Source organism: Falco rusticolus, chromosome 12 (assembly GCF_015220075.1).
Source record: "Falco rusticolus isolate bFalRus1 chromosome 12, bFalRus1.pri, whole genome shotgun sequence".
Lineage (NCBI taxonomy): Eukaryota > Metazoa > Chordata > Aves > Falconiformes > Falconidae > Falco > Falco rusticolus.
The window spans coordinates 28,797,057-28,822,293 of NC_051198.1; the positions used below are offsets into that span (position 1 = coordinate 28,797,057).

The 25,237-nt window shown below is 37.5% G+C and overlaps 1 protein-coding gene across 5 annotated transcripts in view; it reads right to left on the reverse strand.

Moving 5' to 3' along the window:
* The window catches only part of LCLAT1 (lysocardiolipin acyltransferase 1), a 116,969-nt gene that overhangs the window by 82,566 nt on the left and 9,166 nt on the right, over positions 1-25,237 (reverse strand). Inside the window, exon 3 of one of the 5 annotated variants that reach the window (XM_037405100.1) lies at positions 11,898-12,016. The exons of the other annotated variants lie outside the window; for them this stretch is intronic. The gene's annotated coding sequence lies outside the window, so the exon portion shown is untranslated. The remainder of the gene's footprint in view (positions 1-11,897; positions 12,017-25,237) is intronic. 5 annotated transcript variants of the gene reach the window in all.

Genomic DNA, 25,237 nt, shown 5'->3' on the forward strand with positions numbered 1-25,237 from the left:
TACCATATTTTAAAAAGAAAATTGCTTACAGCGAGCTTTTGTAGAATGACTCAATTGTATTTCCAGATCTACAACTCACCCCATCTCTGTGGCCATGTAACATTTCATTTGTGCCTCAGTTAAAAGAACTGCAGAAATAGCAGAGGTTATATGGGAAGCAAAGACAGGAAGAAGCTGAATTATTAATTTGCACAGATATTCACTCTAATCAGTAGCCCACATGATACAGGCAAGAAGCTCCATCAGTCTCCAGAGACCTCTTTATGAAACTACATTTTATTTCTGATCCTTCTCTCGGGCACTTCAGTATTTTAAGGAACACACAAATACAACACAGATCACTTATAGAAAAAAAATGTGAAGAAGCAGGCACTTGAACAAAAGGGAAGTAGTTTCAACAGTCAATTCTTGCATTTAAAAAATGAGATTTTTTTTAAATGAAATTTAAGAGGGTTAACATGTGTATCATAATATAGGATAGGGTAATAAAAGATAATTATCATCACAAACCACATCCGTGACCCTCTTTAATAGTATAGCAGGTATTACCTTACACATGCACAAAAAGTGCAATACTTAATGAGTAATTTCCGTAAATATTACCAATAAAATATGATTATTGCTGCATCTTACAATTTATTATCTCTTTCATTTGCAAAGACTTAATCTGACTATTGTAATTCAATAAAAAAATTAATAGAATTTTTAATTTGCTCTTCCAAGTAATTGTGTCTTTCCAAATGCAAAAAAACCTGGCTGAGATTCTTTGCAATACAACCTTTAGATACTGTAAGCAGATAATTCAGTCAGTGTATAGGCATCAAATCAGTCTGATGCTTTTTCACTCTTGTTTACCTGTACTCTTTCCACTGTTGCTCCAGACAACCATTAGACCAATAACGCTTGAATGAGAGCATGAGCTAAGGTATGTCAAGTAATTTGTAAGAGGGTATCAAGCAACAGCTACAGCTGCTTCCCGAAAAAAAAAAAAAGAATGATTTATGGAAAAGTAGCTTGCTCTCATTCCTTACAATATTCAGAAAATCTAGATAAACTGACAAATTTGAGCTGCTCTAGGAAGAACTGCACAAGAGCTTTTTCTACCAAAAGCTACCTCAATTTTTACTATGCATGTTGCACAGATACAAGTAATTTTTAATTACTTCATGCCTTTCCATGCACATAGTTGTTCTCTGTGCTATCCCTCAAGCCTGTATTAAACAGCAACCAATACAAAAAGAGTGCCCTGGCTGACAAGTCCTCAAAAATAGGTTTGACAGATGAAGAACAGCTGTTGTATTCCCCCCATCCCCTATCTTTAAATAACTGAGAAAAAAAAAAAAAAACAAACAAACCAAAAAAAAAAAACAACCAGAAAAAACCCAAACACACACATAACCTTGCAAGAAACATGGAGCAGGGGTCAGTTTTGGAGTTTTATTAGGTACATTATGTAAAACTTGCAAGTCAGCTCCAAGCCCAGTCTACTTTACAAAAAGAAGCTACTTGTGGCCAACAACTGGCAAATCTAAGTCCTCTGGTTTTAAGTCTACAACAGCTGACCAACTTAAATAACAAATCCAAGTGAAAATGATGAAAAACTGATAGAAAGTTCCACTTTGTAATTGGAGATGTTACAAACAAACCAACAGATCAATTATTCTCTCGCCCCCCCAAAAAAGCACCCCAGCACTTCAGTTCACTGCTATTCTTGGCGGGGGGGGTGGCATTTATGATTTCAGAAGTACCTATTTCACAATAAAATCCTCTGCTGGGTAGCAGAAATCAAGGACTTCGTGCTGAAGATCAGTTACTCCAAGACAAAACTAGCAGAGTGTTCAGTGCAGTATCCTAAAATCTCTGCCACTGGCACTGAACCAAAATCACTCCCCAAGAGTCGTGAAAGCTTTTCAAGTTACCAATATGCACCGCATGCAACAGATCACAAATGCATGACTTAAAGAAATGTTCAGTTTCCAAGGTTCTTAAAACTTTGCTGTGTTCACAATTTCCAAGCTAAACTCTTTTCTCAGCCTACGTACAGAACAGTAACTCACACCTCTCTTCTGTGTAAGGATACATTCTGTGTAGCGAAACTCCTAATGGCTTTTCTACCCTCATCAAGACAGAATTTTCCCATCAGGTTAACAAAGTCAAGAGAAATACAGGAGACACATATGAACAAAATTCAAACACCCTGTTCAACAAGCTATGAAAACCACCAACCATCACCAGGATAGTAAGAGCATGACAGAAAACTTACGCTCTCATGTTATTCCAAAGAACGTGATTATGAGAAGAAAACGGGGGATGTAAAAGCAGACTTTCAGAGGTCTAAAGCACGGTACCCAACCTGGAGAAAGTTTCAGTGAAAGCTTTGTATTTGTGACCAACCTTTACAAAAGCCTCTCTCAGTTCTAGAACATAACATATTAAGGCAAATAATTCCTCCTTTTCCATTTATAATGTATGCTACAAATGAATTTGATTCTGGATGGGTAGTATTACAGCATGGCTTTGGGGGTTTTGTTTCTTTTATACCATGACAGCCATGATCTGTAAAACAATGAAAATTGCTGAACTACTTTATTCCTTTTCTCAGTAGCACTTTACATGCTATAAAACTTTAGCAGGCCCCATGCTAAAAATCCCAACAGCAAACTTACTGAAGCCAGTGAGTCTCCACCTCAATCAACTGCAAGATCAGATTATGGATTTTATCGACTCTCCAAATTTTTAAAGGACTGAAAAGAAAAACTTGAGACTTATCTTCATTTCCCTACCATGTAAGTCATTCTGGCTAAACAGTACTTACATGAGAAATAGAGAACAGTGCCTACAGACAAACGTATGTCACTTTTTTTTAATAATGATAGATAAATTGCTGTTATAAATGGCATATAACTCTGCCAAGCCTTTGAGTCTGTGCAACTGCCTCAGGCTTTTAAAATATATTTCCAAGACAAATATCAAAGAAAAAAGCACAACATTTGCAAATAACATTAAAAATTTTCTAGCCACTTAATTGGAAAATGCCATACTTTAGAGAACTTGAAATTTTGCAGGGCTGCCTTTGTATCAGGAATACACAGCACTCTAGAAGCATACCTACACATCAGCAAATAATCACATTTGTAACAACTTTAAAAGCCGCATAAATGGTTTTCTAGTGAGTTATGCTTACAGGCTGGCTGCTTTCCGAGGTAAGCATAGTGGAAACAATAGATTGGTTACCTGGCAGGCTTCAAAGCAAAAGAAGAAAAATGCAGTAGTTCTGCAGAAAATTTACATATGTTTCATTCCCAGTAGAAGAAGAAGAAACAGTTTATTTGCATTTGTTCCATTTCTGGACATGAAATCCTGTTCTCAACCTGTTATGTTTTGGTGAAGATGGAACCTAAAGCAATACAGCCAAAAAACACACATTGCCAAATGACCGCCCCTCTACTACTATTTCTGTTCCAAGACCTTACAGAAAGAGATGAAGTTTTGCTGTGCTTTTCGGAGCCTTCTAGAGAACAGTCTTCAAATCTCTTTTGCACAGCTTACCAGTAGGATCAGTCAACAGCATATCTGGATATTTCTAAGATTACGTTACAAACCAGTGTTAAGAACTGTAGCTTTAACCCCATCTTCAGCTCTGTAATTCTTTCCACCAGCTACAAAGGGAAACCTCTCTCCTGACAGAACTCCAAAGGGTCATCATCCTCAGGGCTTTAAGTCGATCCAGGTCTGCAAAGCTATTTCTGACAGAGCCCTGCATTTTCACAGTATAAACACTGCCTTCACCCATCTGGATGGTGCTGTGCATAGATGCAAGCCTTGCCTGAGAAGATGCACAGCTGAGTTAGATGATCTGTACTTGAACTAATAAAGCTTCGTGTCTCAGCAGGGATTCTCAGCCCATGCAAAGCAACAGGCTGATGCAGATACGTTGCTTCTGGTTCCAGGGCTACTGAATCTGATTCTATAAAACACACAACATTTTTCTTCAAACTTAAGTGTTCTCAAAGCCAGAAAAGCTTTTAGCAATATAGTATAATAAAGCAACTCATGTTTCTTGTTAAAGCTGAATGGCTTTGGTCCCTCAAACACAGAGGAAGGCATAAGCGACACTTGATTCTTGTAAAGAGTTTTGCATTTAGATGCAAAGGACCCAGTGCTACCGACAAATGAATAACAATGTTTTGCACGAACATTTAGCATGATCATTTTAGCCTATAACAAATCAACAGTATAAGAAGCTAAATAATTAAATGTTGAAGCAACCAGGGACGTTATCTGCCAGCACTTAGGCAATACTTGCCTAAGCTGCCAGAAGACAAATGGAAAAAAGCAACATCTAAGACTAAGATTTTTAGATTTTTAGCTTTGTATTATTTTAAATTGTAGCTCATTTGAAACAGAGTCTCAGTTTTTAATAAAGTTTGCCAGAACTAAAAGGAGCTTATAAAAAAGAATTTAAAGTGATTTAATAAGTGTTGTATTTCCCATCACAAGAACCAAGTCAATGTTACAGTAAGAATGAGTTTGAAGTCAGCTGCAAATGCATTTGGCAGTTGCAGATTCATTAAATAGACGTGCTGTGGCAGACACATAGATGCTAGGCAATCCAAGAATAAAGTATCCATGAAATAATTACAGAACAGCAAGTGACCCAGTCAGGGAAATAACCCATTACAGCTATTCAGGGACTACTAGATTTTACAGTTGTGAGCGATGCTCTAGCTTAACAAGAGCTATTAGGAAAAAATGGGGAGGCAAGAAGGAAAGCATCACAAGAGCTATTTTACAGGCATTGTTATAGACCAACTGACCACTTCCAGTCTCAGATTCAGTACCACTATGTTGCTACAAAACTGCCTTAAAATCTGCAAAGTGATAGCAGAAAGGAACAAAAAGACAGAACAACAAACTGATCACTGAAGCAAAAAATTGTTTGGATAGTTAAGGAAACTACGCTGCTTATACCTCAAGGATGAGAGGCCAGAAGATATAGAATACCCTAACCTACACTAAAACTATCATGTTGAAGAATAAAGGAGACAGGTGACAAGGCAGTCTAGAGAACGTTACTTACTGGTATCCCCTCTCACCCTTAAAAGAGTAACAACAACAAAGGAATCGAAGAGGAAACGCAATGACTCAGTCTTTGCACTAGGTAAATCATATCCAACAAAGATTCAGCTGTGCAGAGCAAGCTACCAGAAATAACGAAATCAGAAATCTTCTCATAGCAGTTTTCAGTAGTCATGGAACTTGTTTAATATCAGTTGTATCTAGACTATTCTTTAGGGCCAGACAGATTTAATTCATTGAATTCTAGCAATTCATTATAAGGATATTTTTTTTTTGCCCTTTCCCCCCCCCCCTCTAACTACAAGAATTTTACTTCCAAGGTGATCTAGAGTTCTCATTTCCAAGTACGAACACACCCTGGCATATTCCCCCTTTTACTAAGTGCCCTGACCTTTCGGGAAAAAGATTATACAAAACCACAGAATTCCTGGAAAGAAACTGCTATTTCTTATTAGCATACTAATACCACAGAAAGATAAGCTAGAAGAGCTCATCTTCAAGCCATGAAATATGCTCGTAAGTGAAGTACCTGGACAATTGGCTAAGGATGTATGTGAGAAAGCATGTACATCACAGCTCTTGAAACACCTTTAATGAGTTCACGGCAAGTGGAAGTGATATCTTTATTGGGGAAATTATAAAACATGGACTCATCAAAAACAGGTGCTTATGACATTTCATTTCTCTCTCTTCCTCATCAGTTTGAGGTTTCTCCCCATGTCTTACAAAAGTAAACATACTGCTGAAACTCTCAGTACTCCCAAATAACCAAAGCACAGCGTATCTTTACATACTAGGACACTTTGCATTAAAACAATACAGCCTGGGACACTTTGCAGCCAAACAGTACAGCCTCAAGAAAATTAAGTCTTTTTCTGGCATGACTACAAGGCATGCTGAAGTTAAGAAAAAACATCACAAGCACAGCCACAAAGTTGAACACAGAAGCACCAGCATTAAAAAAATAACAGCCTTGACTGTGAAATACTCTTATGTGCCAAGCCTAAGTGACACTTCTCACCTGGGCATGGAACAGACAGCTATCTTACCCGATAGGGAGATGTTCAGCTCTGCAGTGTTTTTGTTGCCAGCATGACCCATCAAGCAAACAGCTTGATAAACAAGAGCAAGTGTAGCGATGGCAAACAATGCAACACAAGGATTGAAAACCTGGTTATTACAGAGTGTCGCTTGGAGCCTATTCAAGCTATTCATTTGTGCTAGCGTAAATAAATACTAACAAAAGCATGGAAAATATTTAGAGAAACTATAGTTATGAGACCTTAAACAAGGGACAGTAAAATTGTTCCAATACTTTAGTAAAATGTTGTGAATTAACTAGCAGCTGGGTCAACTTGCCATCTTTCCCAGAAGCATGAAGAAGACATACAGGGATGTCTTCCAGGCTCACGGGCAGAATGAATAGTATGTGGATTTCTATTCTGGTGGAGGCAACTAATTGGGAAGTACTCACTCCTACGTATCTTAACTCATACGAAGCACAGTCTTTAATTCTCCACAATGGTACTAAGATCAGAGCCCCAGTGACAAGCAAGGCAGGAGCCCTGCCGCTCAGGGTTCTGACTTCTCCCCTCGGCAAGTCCATCTTGAGCAATGACCGAGGCAGTAACACCTCCAAAAAAGTTAACTGTGATTGTTCAGTTAAAAACTCCTAATTTTTATTTTCACAGGGGAACATATTTGGACACTTCTTTGGAGTGCTTCCACTCTTAACACTAAATAAAACTTCTTGTACGTACTTTGATCCGAATTTATGCAAGAGCACTGTCTTCCCATGAGGGCAGCTCTTAACACATAGATGGCCTTAAAAGCTCTCTGCAAAAACGCATGGAGAATTGTATTTTTTATTTGAAGAGTAATAATACATTTTTCATAGTTTAAATAGAAGATAAATGTTTACAACTTCTACTACAGTATCTATAAATGTGCTGTGAGAAAAATCACAGGCTGTTACAGTATCAGTTATATACTTGGATTAGCATGAATAACTTAAGCCCATAATTTCTCAAGGCTGAAACATACAGGTTTTATTTTTACATAAAATAGCTTAACAACTCAAAATTTTCTTCTCACACAAATAATTTTCACCTGCTCCTGCTGTTGTTGCAGATTAACAGCCAGAGAGAAAGGACAGGAAGAACCAAAACAACGCAGCAGTGGAAATACAGGAACATACTATGTCAAAGGGAAAGCCCAGAGCCATTGGAAAGCCCAGTATTACAGCTAAGCAAGGCAAAACAACATGCCTTCTAACAAAAAATAATTTGAAGCCAATTACAATGCAGATGATTAATGTACTGACTCACACGTATATGAGCCTGAGTTTTCCATCACCCATCTTTCCCAAGAATCCTTGTCTAACTTACTGAAGGAGAGGTAAAGTTTGTAAAAAAAATTTTTCAAAAATGCCGTAAGGAGAAAATTTGAAAACAACTTGAGGAAACACGGATTCCTGCTGAGCACAGAGTTTTCAACAACCCCTAAGATTTATTATATTGAAAATTTTTTTCCAACATAGATACAAGCTACAACAACGTGTGTTTCCTTTCCAATTCAGCCGCAGCTGAGCATTTTGTTGAACCATTACAGTAAGAAAAGAAGCTTTCACAACAACTTCTAAAAAAGATCTCTTCTTTTGGGATCAAACAGATGTATTATTAAAGTAATGCTGGTAAAAGGAATCAATCATTGGACTAAGTGATGTCAAGGATTGCTGAGCAATTAAATCTGATTACTAGTTTTGATGTACTGCTAAGAATGTCAGAACAGAGTATTCAGAAAATTACACTGAAGACAAATGTTCATGAAACTATTCTTTTAAGACTTGACTCTCCCTCTGCCCTGAATCTGCATGTATGAAGAAATGTAAGCAACCTTCTATATCAATATTTAGAAAAGTTTTATGGGCAATGCATCCAGTAATTCCGTTTGTATTAAAAGATACTACTGCCCATACTTACTATTAATCCAAGTTCTCTTTTAATTTGTTTTTGGGGTTGGTTTTTTGGTTTTTTTTTTTTTTTTGCTATAAAGAATGGGAAACAGGAGGGGAAAAAATTGTGACACCTTTGTAGTTTCTGCCTTTTAAGTTAAACAGTCACCAAAAATCAGCATTTTCAGATCCTCCTCCACCTTCACCAGTTTAGGCATATGACAGGTTAACAGTCTTTTCAAAAAGTACATTGAAATAATATAGCTGTATAAATTTTGTTTGGAAGCAGCTGGCTGGTCAAACAGCACACGCATGGCCCTGCACTAGCCTCAGCATGTGCTTCGCTTTGATCTATTTCCATAAGGCAAATGATGTGGCGGTAAAGCTGCAGTTGGTGCTTTGAAAGGAGTATCATTAGGGGACAAACCCAAAAGATTCAAAGTATCAAGGTTTTATTATGGAACAACCCATTTTCTAACAACATCAGTTGGACCTTCCCATTGATTCCTTGCAGAAACCAAAACACTTTTTGTAGACATAGTATTTACAATCAAATAATCTTTATTATTTACATAACCCAGTTCTAAAACCTTTCTTGTAAATCACAAATTATTTCAGTATTTGGTTTTATTTTATCCGTTTTTTTTGTTCTGGTTGTTTGGTTGGTTTTTTTTTAAATGAACGTCGTTCCATAGAAACAGCAGCAATTATACTTGGGTGGAATGGGGTAAGAAGTTCACACAAAGCGCTCTCGCCGCATAGGCAGTGATGACAGAATTTCTTAAATATGCATTTTCTCACCTTAAAGGTATCTCACTGGAACAGCCTGAGCACAAGAAAAAGTAATGGTCTCTTGGCAGCACATAGGAGCTGCCATTACTGTGATGAAACATTAAACCACAAGCAGCTTCCAGAGGAGAGGTGCTTATGTAAAGGAGCATCCCTTCAAGTGTTTTAGCTTGAATACATACTGAAACCAAAAGAATTGAAGCAATTGTAAGAATCGCCTTTTAAGTCTGCTTTCACGTCTTTTGTGTGTATACTACAATAACATTACTGTGTTTCTGGAGTAAGGGTTTGGTTGTTGATTTTTTTCAAATCTTTGACAGAAACAGATTAAATTGAAAAGAAATTAGCTGCCTTCTGCTTCACACCGGCAAAGTAGTACAGACTTTCAAAATCCTGGATCAAAACTACCTTATGCAATTTTGAATTTGCCAAGCCTAGTACCAATCCATCAAAGGAGGATTTCCTTCATTTCATTTTGGGCATTTACATAAGTACCTTAAGTTGGGTCACTGAAATTACTCCCCCTCATTCCCCATCCCATCTCACTCCATTCAGTAGGCTGATCCTATAATCTAATTTTACAAAAGAAAACTCCACTTCCTCTTCCTATGAAGCAGCAAATACATACACAGCTTATTTTCATGGAGGCTTGATCTACAGGGGGGTAATATCTTTGAACTTCTGAGTAAAATTTGCAATCAGTGTAGGAAAAACTAAAGAGACACTTAACCTCAGGGATGCCTCTCTCTTTTCACATTTTTGTGACATTAGAACCCTCCAAATGTAAAGTACTATGCAGGCAGTATTTTTTTAAATTTTCCTTGTGAGAAAAGGGAGGGAAGGAACAAGGTACAAGATGCCCTGGAAGAGTTTCCTGTTATGAATAAAGGTTCTCCTACAAGAACATGCAACTACTGCTGTACACCCACACAACCTGGCATTTTGAACAAAGTTTCAGCAAATAATGAAGTTTAACCCTTTTGAGCTGTTTTAGAGATCAGTTCAAGACCCAGGTTATCAGACTTGGTAACATTTACATATGAGAAGGATAGAAAAATGGCAATTTTCATGGTCACTTTTTCTTTACATACAAGAAGTGACTAAACATGTGCAGTCATAACAAACTTCAGCAATGAAAAAAAAAAAGTTTGCAAAAGTGCTTCTGCAAAATAGTTCCCTCCTCAATTTTCTTTCAGTTTGTTCCTGCTGACTTAAACATACAAAAGAATATTCTTCCATCAATGCCACCAAAAGACATTTGGATAAAACTGTGTTAAGAGTCAAACTGTATTTTAGTTGTCATGGGCTTGTCCTCCCCAAAGTTTAAAGCCAGAAGATATCATTAGATCATTTAATCAAATGTTTATGGAAGGCTGTTCGGTTCAGTTCACTCAGCCAACAATAGTTTGCCTAGAACAGCCTTCCAAAAGGTTTGAAAATACCAGCACACGGATACCGAACATCATCCACTATTAGGCTATTGACCCATGTTCTGATTTAATAGTTTTGTTTCCATAAAGACAACTGCAAGCTAACCATGAAATTTCAGTCTTCATTTTGGTAAAGTGGATAAACAGAATATATCATGAACAGTAAACACTTACACTACTGAATTTGACCAACCAAACTTATTTTCCATATAAACACACGTATTCAAAGACCATCCTAGGCCAGATGCACGCTGGGCAAGCATTGCCATCACCACCAGAATCTTCCCTTAGCCAGTTCTATTTTCAAAAGAAATTATAAATTAAAAAAAAAATTAACCTACAGGTGACAAAACACCTCAGACAAAGATTCTCTACTCACTATGCTGTGAGGTTAACCCCTTACTCTCTAATAGTGTCAAGGATGTAATCTGTTACTATTGCCATAAGGACCCCAGCTTCAGGCCCCATACACACTCTTCACATATATATGCGTAAAATACATTAGCAATAGGCTACCAGTCCTCAATAATGGACTATTTAGTACAGTCAATAAAATGGTAATATTTGAAGTGTCCCATTGATCTGAAAAAAATTCACCTTTTGTCATGACAACTATACTCACTGGGATTTGCTTGTATGTGGCTGACTCTGAAAGAGCCACATTTGTCTTCAGCCAATTTATTCATAACTCAAAAGAGTAAACAGTGAACAAGCTGGGAAATTTAGTTTTCCTAGTTTATCAAGAGTCTTTCTGAGCACGCATCTGATTTACAAGAACTTGGCCTTTCAACAAATACAGCTATATGTATATTCAGAGACAAGAACATAAAAACAGGATTGTAAAAATCAAACACAGCAGCAAGTTTTTACTCAGCGTTTCTATCTGGTGGAGCAAACAGCTAAATAGCATCTATCACTGCTTAGATGTACTCATACTTCAAAATGAGCTACGAATTTACACTTTACACGTGGAAATGCATAAACACATCTAAATCAAAAGTGAGCTGCAATACATCTACCTACTCCTGGATGGAAAACTCCCCTCATTTTAGAAGGGGGAACGAAGCCAGCATTGCCACTCGAGGAAATTGCCACTTTCAGTATTTGCAAGTGCCTATGACATGGTTACTGCAAGTTAATGCAGGGAAGATTTCTCTAGTTGTATTGGGGCGGGAGGGTGTGTGTGGGATAGTTTTATTTTTTATTATTATTTTAATTCAATCTTATTTTGGATTTCAGCTTTCAATTTGTTCTTTAAGACTGCCTTTTCAGGTATCCCAAACATGTTTCAGATGTAGTAATTTATCCAACTAGTAGAAATTATGCTGTTAGTGATATGAAAAGAGCCTAAGTAGTCAGCATAATTTCTATACAAAATAAGCTCCTTTTTCATAAGGGATTAAGAAGTTTAACCATGACATTTTCAACATCAGGATGACTGCACTGCTTATGAGCAGGACAGGTAGGTATGTTTCTAATTAAAGCGTAAGCTACATTCTTCATTCAAGGCTCTCCATTTGGTGGCTTGTAAGTTTAGAGAAAGGAAAGAGCTAGTTAAGAAAAAGTAGCATGTGTTCATATAAATCAAAGATACTACCAATGCATAGATCAAAACTGAATTAACCTCTGCAGGCTATTTTACTTACAGTATTTAAGCTTCATTTTCCAACAAATTAATCATTTAGAATTGAAAGAGTTTCACTAGGGAGATCACACGCTTTTTCAACAGACTCAGGTCTCGTAAATAATATGGTTGATCTGAATCCTAGAAGGGGGGTGGGGGGTGAGAGAAGAGAGGAAAAAGAGGACAGGTCTTAATTCACTGCAAGGATTATTCAGATAGTTCGGCGATCAGATCATACAAACTTTTATGGAATAAGATATTCCAAAACACACTGCCCAGATCTTCAAGGGCTCACAATGCTTCAGATGTATTGAATTGTTATACTAAACTTTAATTGCAGTAGAAGAACATACTATATATCATTGTGCATGTTTCTACAAAAGTCGTAAGCTCCACCTTACAGGTACTAGAAGAACCCTAAGAGTCTCAATTATGTTTTTCTCCTCATAAGGAAAGTTACGTTGTAGAGCTTTAACCATGTCCAAGAGTTTGGTCAGACTAGATACATTCACAGTAAGTAAAGTATTTATGGATTCCATAGAACATATGAGTGGCAATGACTATACATTGGTAAAGGACTCCGGCGTTCTATCAGCCTTTTACATCTCTCACATTGGACAGTATTTCTGTTTCTCCAACAAAAAAGAATTAGTCATGCCAGTTTTTGATCCAGAAAAGAGCTGCCCTTACCACCGCAGAAGCTGCCAGGCAGCATTTCAGGGAATGAGTTCTAGAGAAGTCTATATCCAGCAGAAAGAGTGAACTAAAAACTGAGAAGTCAGAAGCTATGAAACCATAAGAAATTCCCTCAGTCACCTTCTGTTGGCACAAGACCTTGGCAACCAATAGACATCTGGTAAAATAAAACATTCTACCTCCCACCACCTCTTCCCTCGCACAACACACCTCTGATACCAGTTTTCTTTGGAAGTTTATTCCATGCTTCCCCTCTTTGCTCATGAGCCTTAAAGAGAAGTTAGAGAAAAGAGGGCACCTGTCCCTATGGAGAATAGACTGCAATGTCTAAGCACTCAGAAGATGCAGCATAACTTCAACACGGAATATACACCTTTGCAAAATCCATGTCACACTGGACAGGAAAAAGCTACCTTTTGTCTTGGAGGAAAAAAAAAAAAAAAAAAAGCCCAAGCTATGGACTTAAAAAGGACTAAAGCAGGAAATGAGTCATGGGGAAAATTTCAGGGAAATTTCACATGAAAAGGAAACCCATGAGCAATTTTATAAAATTTTCCATGCTTAGTCCCCCCTCTCCCACCTTTTCTTTTTTCTTTCCCAGAGGCTTGATGGAAGAGGACAGGCCTCAAAATACTTTTATCTATCATGCTATCAGAGGAAGAACAAAACAGAGTAGACCACAGTATGCTCTGACACCCTGCAGATTTGTCTGTTGCACCTTTTTATTCATGGAATAAATAAATAAAAAATGTATTGCATCAAGAACTGGCAACTACAAGCATTCAAAACCTATGAATCAAATTGCCAAACCCCCATTAAATAATCATTCCACTTCCAGTTTTCAGACATGCCGTCAGGAAATGAATGGTTTCTTTCTTGTCCTGCATCAAATGGGCAGGTGGAAAATTCCCAAGCACGTTCTCCTTGTGGCTATGTTCTCAATCAGCTGGAAAGTAAATGTGTCAAAGTCCCAATAAGGTCATTTGGATTTATGTCTTGGTTCCCTCTCTGACACTCTGAGCCAGCCTTCTATCTTTGCCTCTGCACTACAGAAACAAAAAACTTGGGCTTGTTCCGACACAAAAGGGGACAAAAAGATCCCTAGAGATGAAGAGAGGTCCTCAACACCCTTACTATCAATTCGCTTAAGCAAATTATTCTTTCCTCTGTAAATATCTTAAGTCACCACCTAATTAAAGAAAGAAAAAGCAAGCTGCTTTGCTGTTCCAGGTCAACATACTTTTTTATGGAGAGCACAACAGTCTGGAGAACAGATGGAAACACCAGCTGGAAGCTCTAAAGGACACTGATATTCCCAGCTTCTCAGAAAACCAAGGCACAGCACTCTCTGCTCAATACATTTACCTGTTCTCACACTTACAGTTTCTAAACAGCACTCAGATTCAGCCTTGATTCTCAAGGCTTTCTCAAGAAAAGTTTACCACAAATAGTCTGCACGGTAATTTGTTTGAATTCAGAACAAGAAAAATGGAGTCTTCATGCAAAATATTTGTTCCCAGGAGGCTCACAAAGGGATTCTGCTACTGAAATGACATTATGTTTGTCTCTAGAACAAGTGTGGTTTTCCAGGAGTCTTCCAATGAGACACTGCCTGGAATAGAGGCATTGAATTTTCTAGCTTTTGCACTCTCCAAAATAAAAATAAAAAATAAAAAAACCCACAAACCAAAAACCGTATTAGCAATCAAAATCAAAACAGAAGCAAAAAAACTGAAAAACTCTTTTCTTACACAGACATGGTCCTCAGATTCCAGACTATTTCTCAGTTTGGGTGGCTGTTGCCTCTAATTGAAGAATTCCACTCTGACAGTCATCGACCTGGAAATACTTCACAGATACTTGCCCTTTGGAGAATGCTCACAGCTACGATCCTCAAAATACATTTTAGGGAGGTCACAAGTCCCACCATGACTCACACAGGTAGGAATGGTTTCAAGGCATTAATTATTAATTCTTTGAATATGTCATGGTACAGCTCACACACAGTCACTGCATTATACAGATCAATCACGTAGATCTGACTGATCAAAAGGCAGCAATCTCACAGAATTTGAATGCAGCAGAACTTCCTCTAGTAATACCACTGATGAAGAAACTGTTCTTTCCTACCACACGTATGAACACGATTAAGTTCAATGACTTGTTGATATAAAACACCATTGGGTTAAAAAAAAAAAAATCTCTTTAAACCTTCACAACAGTGAATTCATTGTAACCCCAAGAATTTAAACTAAAATAAGAATGACCTGTAGAAAACGGCAGCACACGTGACTCAAGACAGACAAGCTGCAGCCAGCCACCAATGTTCAATGAGTTAAAGAACTGACCCTGTGAACTCCATTCATGGTTGCCACACACATCTGGTATAGAAGAAACCCAAACAGCTACTCTGCAGCTGCAGATAACATCCTGGTTATTGCTCCAAAAACCTGCTTCCTGTCCCTCTTGCTGTCATTCTGCCTTAGTTTCTGATCTTGCTTCTCAGCAGTGATCTTTGGCTTTTCAGTTCTATTATCTCATACTGCCAGCACAGCTTGGTTTCTAATCCCACATCTGGTCTGCTTAACACCAATCCCCAGATCTCACTGTCTACCGAACCCCCTCACCCTACTTACTACTACTGATCGCGTCACTGAAGCTGGAGGGGGAACAAGCAGACATGGACCAGAGAACCTCCAGCCTACAATCACTCTCTCTGGAGCTTGTATCCCCTGGTTTTCTAGCTCCTCATGACAGAATTTCACTCCAGTCTGGCCTAAACTATGGAATCTACCCACTCATGTCTCAGGTAAGACTCCTCACTCTTAAGTAAAAGAGCAACTAGCATCAACCCAGTCAATACCCTAGAAACAGGAATAACAGCTGAGCACCAGGGACCTAGCAGTTACCCTAGAATGTCTTGCAGCCTTTACAGATGAATAAAACCTTAACAGTCAGATAAAAAGTATACGCTTTACAGTACTTGTTCTATAGCATTTTCATTATGGCATCTACTCTAAATTAGATCAGAGGCTGAAAGAGTCTGGTTTATTTTGTGGATTCTTTGAGAAGTTTTGTTATTATTCTGGGATAGGGAAAGGAGAGGAACATTTACAAAAAATCTGGCAAGAAGTGGCAACACCCACTTTTCCTTTGTTATTTGGCCCCCATTGCTGATATTTTTGGATTTTCATTCTGGAAAAAGGAGAAAGATGAGGAATTGTCTGAAGGAGTGTTTGCTGGGCTGCTTGCCCTCAGAAAACTGGAAAACTGCCCAGGCTGAAGAAAGAAAGGATTCTGTAAACTCAGATCTGACTTGTGTTTAACAGAACAACATTTATGGAGAATGAATATTTACAGTGTCTTGACCTAAGAGACTTTGTTATCTTGTATGATGTCGAAGAAAGAAATGACCAGTGGAAAAACCACAGAAATTGCCAAACTGAATCAGCAGCAGTTCCCCCAGCCATCCTGTCCAACAGTGACTTGAACCATGTACTTCACAAGAAGGCACAGGAAGAAAGCCTGCAGTAGGTAATGATGGCGAGTTTATTCTTAGTTTCTGTTAACATTTATCTTAAGACATAAAATACATGGGCTTATATCCTTCTTAGCATTACTCATTCACTAGCAGGCTGATCTTGTTTGCTATATAAACAGACCAAATCCCTTTGTTCTATCAGCAATCTTTAAACCCTTCTTCACTCTTGCTGAGTATCCAAACCCATAAAGGAAAAGGACTGACAGCTGCCAGACAACTTGCCCATTCAAGCAACAAAGGGTCAAATCCCACCCTCAGTTTTGCTCAGCTATCCGTAGCAGGTGGTCAGTGCGAAGTGAGGTGATTAAAAATCCCATAACCTTCCCAACAGCAAAGGGCCAGCGATTCTCATCACCACCCTCCAACCTTCTCTTGGAATCTTTAAAATAAAATTAAAAAGTCTATACTCTGTACCCTGTTTTAAGGAAAAGTTTCCATTTTATGGACTATCTTACTAGAAAGCAGTTAGCTGCAAACAGTACGTCAGATTGTGTAAAACAACTTCAAGGCTTCAGGGAACGTAGTATTAAAGAGGAAGAAAAGTACCAAGGAGAAAATTAGACCTTACATCTGGGGTTTGTTCAGACAGCTATTATAGAGCAAGGGATGCTGTCTCTCCAACCCAGGAAGATGATGTTGAGCTGGCCAGCTGGCCAAGGTGCCAACTACTTGGATTTAATCCACCTTTAACTGTTGGAAGAAGTTGCCATTCTGCAGCAGCAACAGCAGGATAGGAACCGGGGAGAGGAAGGACATGGCCACATTAATAGGCACTGCTAGCATGACCTTTAAAGAACAGCTGGGAGCTACCAGCTTAGACAGTAGAACCAGTACGAACAGTCATGTAAAAAGATCAAGTCTGCAATAATTCCTTGTAAAAAAGTTATTCATAATCTTATACAGCCTACGTTGCTGACACCACAGGGAGCGTGTAAAGAAAAGGAAAGAAAGATGTCAACTGGAGAAGTCTAGTCTAACAAAAATATGTATTCCTGTTGCCTGCATTATTTATAGTGTAATTTATTCATCACCACCCCAGACTATGAAATGTCTGAGCAATTTCCAGAGCACAGAGAAGGGGTTTTTTTCCCCTCCAAATTACAAAGAGTACAAGAAACACAACCAACAATGACTATGTTATACAATAACAATGCAATACTATGATTCACTTGCATTAAGTCTGACTAAATATGTCATTACTTTTAAATAGAAAATGCAGCTAATAATTTCAAAACTAAAAATAGAAAGATACATGATGTGAATCCTATGTGATTTACTCCTAATTTGAATGTTAGGCTGTCTTTCAAATGTTTTTGTAGTTGCTTATCAGCTTTGCTTTCTCCCCCCCCCCCCCCCTTTTTCACTCCTGTTTCCTTTATTTTTCTTTTGCTTACCAAGATAACATCTACTTACAGAAATGCAAATACATTTCTAGAATTTTATATAAAAGGACTGTATCACTACAGTAACCATGCTGATATGACACGTAGATGCCGTTTGTAGCTGAAGAAAATCAAATGGCAGAGAAGATGACAATGCAATATGTGGGAGCAAATATGCAAATAAACCCTTTAAAGTGAAAGGAAATAATACTAAAAGTCTTCTAAAAATGTCAGCTAGGGGAACTCAAAGGTCAAGACACTTTGAAAAGGAAAAGTTAATCAAAGATTTTCTGTATTTACAGTCTTTTGTTCCATAATTCAGTACAATGTACTCCAGGTTACTTTAAGGCTAAGAAGTGACCTTTCATGCCAACATTCACTGTTCATTGTTCTAAAAGTCCCAAGTTTTTCTTGAAGAAGCCAACCAAACCTGCTGAATTGTAAACCGTCTAAATCTACATTTTACAGGACACAGTGATGTTACCCTCCAAAACCACTACGCAGATGGCAGAACTTCACCAACATTATTACTTTTCACTGTTCTTGCATAAACCAAAATAAACAACAGGTGGGGAATGACCCCAGAACTCACTTCATATACTTTAAACAGCCCTTAATGTTACCGTTCTCACCACTTGCAAATGAAAATAGGTGGGGCAAATATTTTTGTGCCAATAAAAATGTTTCATTTAACAACAAAGTGTGTGTCAAGAAGGCCAATTAAAATGTACAGGCACATTTTGAAGTCACTGAATTTAAAGCTGCTCCAAACTTGTGAAAATAAACAAGCATTTCAAAATGGGAGCACTTTCATTACAAAAAAGACAAGCAGATTTCCGTCACCTAAAGGAAAGTAACTTTATCATTTTCTTTAAACTGTCACTCTCAAAATGAAAGCAAAATCAAGAACGAAAGAAATTGGGTTTGATACTATGCATGCTGTTGAAACCTCTTATTTTTTTTGTGGCTTAACAACCACATTTTCCTGTGTTTCAAGCCCTTCTCTCCCTTCTTATAGTGCAAGACCAGTACACAAGAAGAGAAAATAGTGTAGAACAAAACACAGTACACAGCAAGCGCTTATGTCCTTCCTCCCTCAGGAAAAAATAATTATTTTCCTATGGTGGCTTAGTTACAATGTACATTTAAATTGCTCTAACAGCAACTGAAACCGCCACTTCAGTTCTCACTTCACATGATTCCTAAGACTAAAAAGTGGAAAGGGACCTTGTTACACAAATAACACTCCTTGTTCTGCATCTTTAAGCTAAGTAGTTATCTCCTCTGAAGCTGATAAGAGCTTTAAAGGAGTAAGTCAGGTATCTTTTATTTTAAGGAGAATCATCTTCCCCTGCTAATCACCCATGGGTGATCTCAAACCAATGAAGATTGTATGACATTTGCACAACAGAATCACACAGAACAGCTGAGGCTGGAAGGGACTTCTGGAGGTCATCTGGTCCCACCCTCCTGCTCCGGCAGGACCCCCTCCAGCCAGTCCCCCAGGACAGTGCCTGGTCTCTGAGGTAGATTCCATAACCTCCTTGGGCAACCTCTGACAGTGCTCACTTAACCTCCCAGGAAAAAGATGTTTTCTGACCTGTTTCAGTTTAGGCCCACTGGCTCTAGTCCTGTCACCGGGCACCACTAAGAAGAGCCTGGCCCTGCCCTCTCCATACCCTCCCCGCAGGTATTTGTAGCCCCTCTCCCTGAGCCTTCCCTTCTCCAGGCTGAACAGTCCCAGCTCTCTCAGCTTTTCCTCATACGTCAGATGTTCCAGTCCTTTCATCATCCTTGTTGCCCTTCATTGAGCTCTCTCCAGTACATCTAGTACGCGTTTGTGCAGGGTCTCGATCCTAAACATTTCTGCAAGCATCCAGAGTATCCTTACTAGCTGGGAAGTTAAGCCCCTGAGTGTGCCTTTAGATGCTGCATAGTTTCTACAAGAAGGATAAAGACAGCTTATGGCCCTCCAAATTCAGCATGAGGGAGTTTCCATCTTTAATCACTAGAATAATTCCTTTGGGCCTGGTCCTAACTCCAACCAGAATAATTAAGGCCAACTTTTAGGAAACTCTGAATTACGCCGATGATTCTGAAAATACCTCCCTGCTAGCTGCAAAATTAAGAAACTATGAAGTCACTTAAAAATTCACCAGTCCCCAGCTCCATTTCAAACAGTTTAGCAAATAATTAAACTCATAGTGTTGTTTTGCAATATTGCAAGGCTGAGAGAAAAACTAACAAGAGATTAAAAGACAAAACATGAAGATCACGAAAATAAAGACATCATTTTCATACCAGTCATTGCCCAAAATAAATGACAGGAGGGAAACAGGTGAAACTGTTCTCAATTCTAAAGCTTTTTGTAGTGTGTATAAAGTCTTAATAATTCTGTGTCATAGTATGGCCTCACAAATTAGTTCAAACTACTTCAGTAAAAGGTAAATATATTCCCCCAAAAAAAAGTTCACTAATTTTACAACATTTCCCTCTCCCTCCACATTTTAGTAACAGGACCAATACCAAACATTTCAGGAAACCAGAAGATACAAGCAACAGCTGAAAGATCCTTTTCGTTTATTTATATTAAGCCATTACTTTTTCATAGTGCTTTCCAGAACAATCTTACAGTAATGTGCAGTACAAAAAGGATATAATAAACAAACCAATGAGAAGTTATTTGATAAGCATTTCTTAGGACATCATAATTTTTAATAACTAATATTGTAGCAAAGAAGAAAGAGATTAATGGTGACGGAGCAAGAAATAAAGTAGAGAAAGGCACTCTAGTAAACTCAGCATAAATGTCCTGGCATTGCTTCAGGCTTCAGTTTGGCAGCTCCTACAGACACATCTTATCTTCAAACAATACAGCACAAAGAAACTCAAACCAATCACTTTCTGCACCTCAAAATGTTGATAAACTGGAAACTTTGATGGTGTTTGGAAATGGAAAAGCATCAACACAAGTGTAATGAACTGAACAAGGAAAAACTTGCAAAACTAGCTTTGCACAAGATTGCTCTTACAGGACTCTCTATCCAACAAATACAAATAAGGTGTATAGATAAATAGGTTATGACTTAGACTGGTGGGATTTTAGGTATTTTACAGGAAATAAGAAACTAAAGGGATTCAAAACCTCTAACAGCATAATTGTAAGTCTTTTTTACTGGTAACAGATTCCAAGCTTCAAATCAGGTTTGACTGCATTAGTCACTAAGGAAAAATGTAATAATTTCCTGATACTTCACTGAAATTCTTAGACGAAACTACAACAAAAATAAATAATAATCCTTTTTAGAAGGAATATCAGAAAAGGATTTTTCTCCAGTTGTTCAGGAATGTTAGGGATTTAAAATATTGCAAAACGGCTGGCTGCAGTTCAGCACAACATGGCTAATGGAAGTCATCTATCAGTTGTCCCGTAACACTTAATGTAGTCAAATAATTTCTCTTTATAACTTTCCATCTCTAGCTTCTATACCATCAGATAAAGATATCATGCATATAGATGGAAAATTACATCAAGATATATCATAAATGACCTTTTTAAACTGAAAGTAGGTTTTCCTATGCTTTAAGAGCCAGCTCAACTCACCTGCAAGATGCCCTATTAAAGAACTTCTACAAACTGCAATTTGGGTAAAGTCGTTAAACACTTTGATAATATAATTCAGTCACTTTCTGTTATGCAGGACAGATAACGGAAATACACTTTGTAGCAATAACTTTTTTCCCCCAGAAGTTCTTACTTTCAAAGTGCATAGAGGAGTATTATTTCTCACTGGCAGAGGATTCAGGATATTAATTGTAATATGTAATCAGATGTAGCTGTAAAGATGATTACTGTGTCCTCAATCAACAGCTGCAGAAAAGATTTAACTGATAAAAGTAGGATAAAACTAAAACTCTGGGCTTCACACCTCATTCAAAATGAAACTCTCCAAGTTATTCACCTGTAAAGATGCCAGTTCACCAAATAAGCTTTGTCTCATTCTAAATACTATAAAAGACTTAAGATGTATTTAGATCAAATAACTTCAAGTACATTTTTAGGCTTAACTTCACCATGAAAGCAAACAAAATTGGGCAAACCTGTCTTATCACCAATTAGACAGCAAAAGTCAATCAATGCACAGTGGTTCAGTAATAATTTCTCAGAAGAAAAGCATCCCAATCAAAATCCTTCATCTTGATTGCAGAGGCATCAGACTAAAATTGAAAAACGTGGTCCTAGATGGCTAATACAATTTTCACAAGAGTTACTATAAAGAAAATTTCAAAATGTGAATTGGCAGATTAGAAGAGGTTATTTCCTTCTTACTTCTCCTTGGAAGAATGACCATATGCTTAACCACGCATATGTAAATACACTAAGAACTATTTCACTCTGGACAAAAGCAAGATTTAAGTGAGAGGATAAAACAGAATCTGTGTAATTCAGTCAAACTGCAGAATCATTTACAATCGTTAACTGCTCTGTAGAAATAACTTGGAAAACTGACAGATTTTTTTCTAACCGTGACATGATTAGTGGTCTTGACACTATATTCAGGTACTCTGTCTAGTTACTTCTCTTTGGAGTCAGTATTGATCTCAGATATCTATAATTTTGCATACAATAAAACAGATTGCCAGTAAAGCATAGTCTCAGACTACAGATGAAGTGATTCTGTGGGAGCTTAACATACAATAGACAGTTTCAGCCTGAAAAGCATTTAGGTCTTATACAGCACCATCAGAATTTACACGAGGGAGAACATCCCCTTTAGTAAGGGGTCATCCACAGCATAATTGCACTTAGCTACATCCACAGTGAAAACATCAGGAGCATTCAGCACCACCCAGCACACTGTTCATGAATTGTTACCTTTACATTATACTCAAAAAACATTTGGGATACCAAAGCCGCACAATCAAACATATAGATATTATAGCAAATATCAGAATTAAGGCTGCTCCTTCCTGGCTGGTTTATTTGTTTTGTTGTTTTCAAACTGGAACCCTGCCTCATCCAATGCACATCCTTTGACAGCAGGGTTAACAGGGAGAAATTACTTTGTATTTCTTCTGCCCCTTCTCACAGTATAGTGCTAAAATTAGCCTAAGCCATTAAAATACTAGGACAAAAAATCCTTTCTTTTTCCTTCATATTATGCTCATTGTACTACCCTCTGAACATGTTACATGTCAGTAATTTATTTTCACAACAGTTCCTATTTATATTTTTGTAACTCAAGATGCACAGCACAAAGTACGTGTACTGTGTCTGCCTAATCTGGAATGTTTCCAGACTAATTTTTTTCCCAGTATTTGTCACTGTGCAGTACATCACAAGCACAACTCACAGTTGCCATTAGCTTCAGTTGCAGCTGTGAAAGCTTTGCATGCTTTATTTTATAGGTGTCCAGCCTGAAACCTTACTATTCCGTACAAGTATCACAATTAGTTATTGTTAACAACAACGTTACATGTTTTGCTTATCAAGTAAAAAGCAAAGTTCAGTTCTTCAGTGGCATTTCACTAAAGAAACCTCCAGATGACCACAGTCTTTATTCAGTTCAGTATACATCAAGCATGTGCAAGAAGTAAAACGGGTCCTTCATACTACATCCCTTAAAGCTTGAATGCATTCCTAAAATACAAACCATCCTGCACAGTAAGTTTTTCAAGCAGAAAAAAGGTAACGTGTTAACGGAATTACAGACTGTCAATTCAAATATGAAGATGTGGGTGACATTAAGAAATTTAGGCCATATATCATTTGGTACTTACGCTTCTGTTGGTATTTTAACGAAGTCTAAGATCATGAGCCTAGTGCAAAGAGAATTTGCAACAACAGCTGCTTGTCTCCAATAGCTATCATGTAACTTGAGAAGTGTAATTTTAAAATTTTTAAGTAACAAAAGAAAACACTCTGATCTTCATAAATTTCCAGAAAATAGTTACAATTAAAAGGTAGGATATCTTAAACAGAGGAAGACCTAGCATTCTCATATACAATATTTATGATTTTATAAAATAAAAAAACCTCAACATACAAAGTAGGTCACATAAATGTAACATCTAAGCATCTCTTTCAACCTCTTTACCTAAATTTAAAAATAATAATAATAATGATGGAGCATTATCTAGACAGGTGACAGATACAACTGTTTCTGTATTTGCTACATTTCAGGGTAGAACTGTAATAGCATCAGTAGATTAATGGGAAAAAGAGCAAAGTGGCAATTAAATCCAAAGCTTCCATTTCAAACCATTACGTTAAATCTGCATATTCAGCATACAAATTCCTTAAAGCCAGCAGGCTAGACTGGATTAAAGAAAGAGTAAATCCTATCATATTTAACATTTCTCATGCCTGATGCAGATACCTTTTTATATGCACTTCACTATTTTCCTCTACAGAAGCAAAATAAAGATTCCTGGTGCTATGAATTACTAAGAAAAGAGCCAATTTTCAAATAAAAACATTAATATGAAAATCCTAAAACATAACCTATTTTCTTTTTGATATAAATTCTGTCCATCAAGAAGAATCAATGAAAGCAAGCTTATGGAATTTGAAGTTAATAAAGTATAATGACTCCAAGTCTTGTCTTTTTTTTTCCTCCCCTACTAGTTACATTGTAGACAGAAAATGTCTTTATACTACATTAAGGAACAACTTACCTAAGTCAACTTCATTCTGAGAAAATAAATTAGTGGCTTTTAATATTGGCTGCATTTAGAAGGGGCTTGTATAGCACTTCCCTAACCTTCTTCCAGAGCAAAAATAGTTAAAATGTTTTAATTAATCCATTTTTCCTTGAGAAATATTTCCTTTACAATGTTTTTAATATAACTCAACATTGGCTGCATCTTTCTTGACAGCTGGTATTTCCTTAACAGAGAATGTCTCAAATGGTTTATGTATGACATTCTTTCTAAAATTCATTTCCTTTCTGTGTAAGAAGTTAATACATCAGGAAAAAAGAGCATGAATGTTTCATGCCATGTGGGATATAACAGTTCTAGAGTTTTGCTTTAAATTAGCCCAATAATGTTTTTGTAGAAATATTATTAACGTGGCTGAAGCTTTGACATTTGGAAAAAGGAAAAAAACTTGCCCACAACTTTGCTTCTCTCCAGATCTCATTCCAACCATGTACTTCACTTACATTCTAGCTCTTCAGTAAATGTCTGGTGGAAATCTTAGTTAGATTAGAAATCTTAGCTCTTAGTAAGGTTCAGCTCAGGGAAGAGATGTTAAGAAGCAAATAATCATCTAGTTAAGAACAAGAGATTGATGGTTCTATATCAAATAGCTCCCAAACCAGAAATGAAAGTTCTGCCTAACTTCACTCCAAACATTAAAATCATTCCAGACATTGAAATCAGCAGAAAAGCACACCATAACCTTTCTTAAGAGAAGGACAGACATTGAGGTCTCACAAAAGATGCAACTCCTAAGTGTGGGCCACTCCTGCACACAAACACCAAATCCCAAATTCTTAGGAGCTGGGAGACTTGCACCAGTTGCATGCAGAAGAACTAAGGTCCCACATGCAAAAAATCCTGGGAAATGGCATCGTTCCAGGATACTGAGACCAAACAAAGGCATTTGCCCTACAGTCTGTAACGTATACTCCCTGTAAAGGTTGTAAACCCTTAGCTAAATGGCTGGAGAGCTACAGCAGTAACAGCAGTCTTTAAGTGATGAAGAAATATCTGTTAATAATTTCTTTCTCCTCCTGT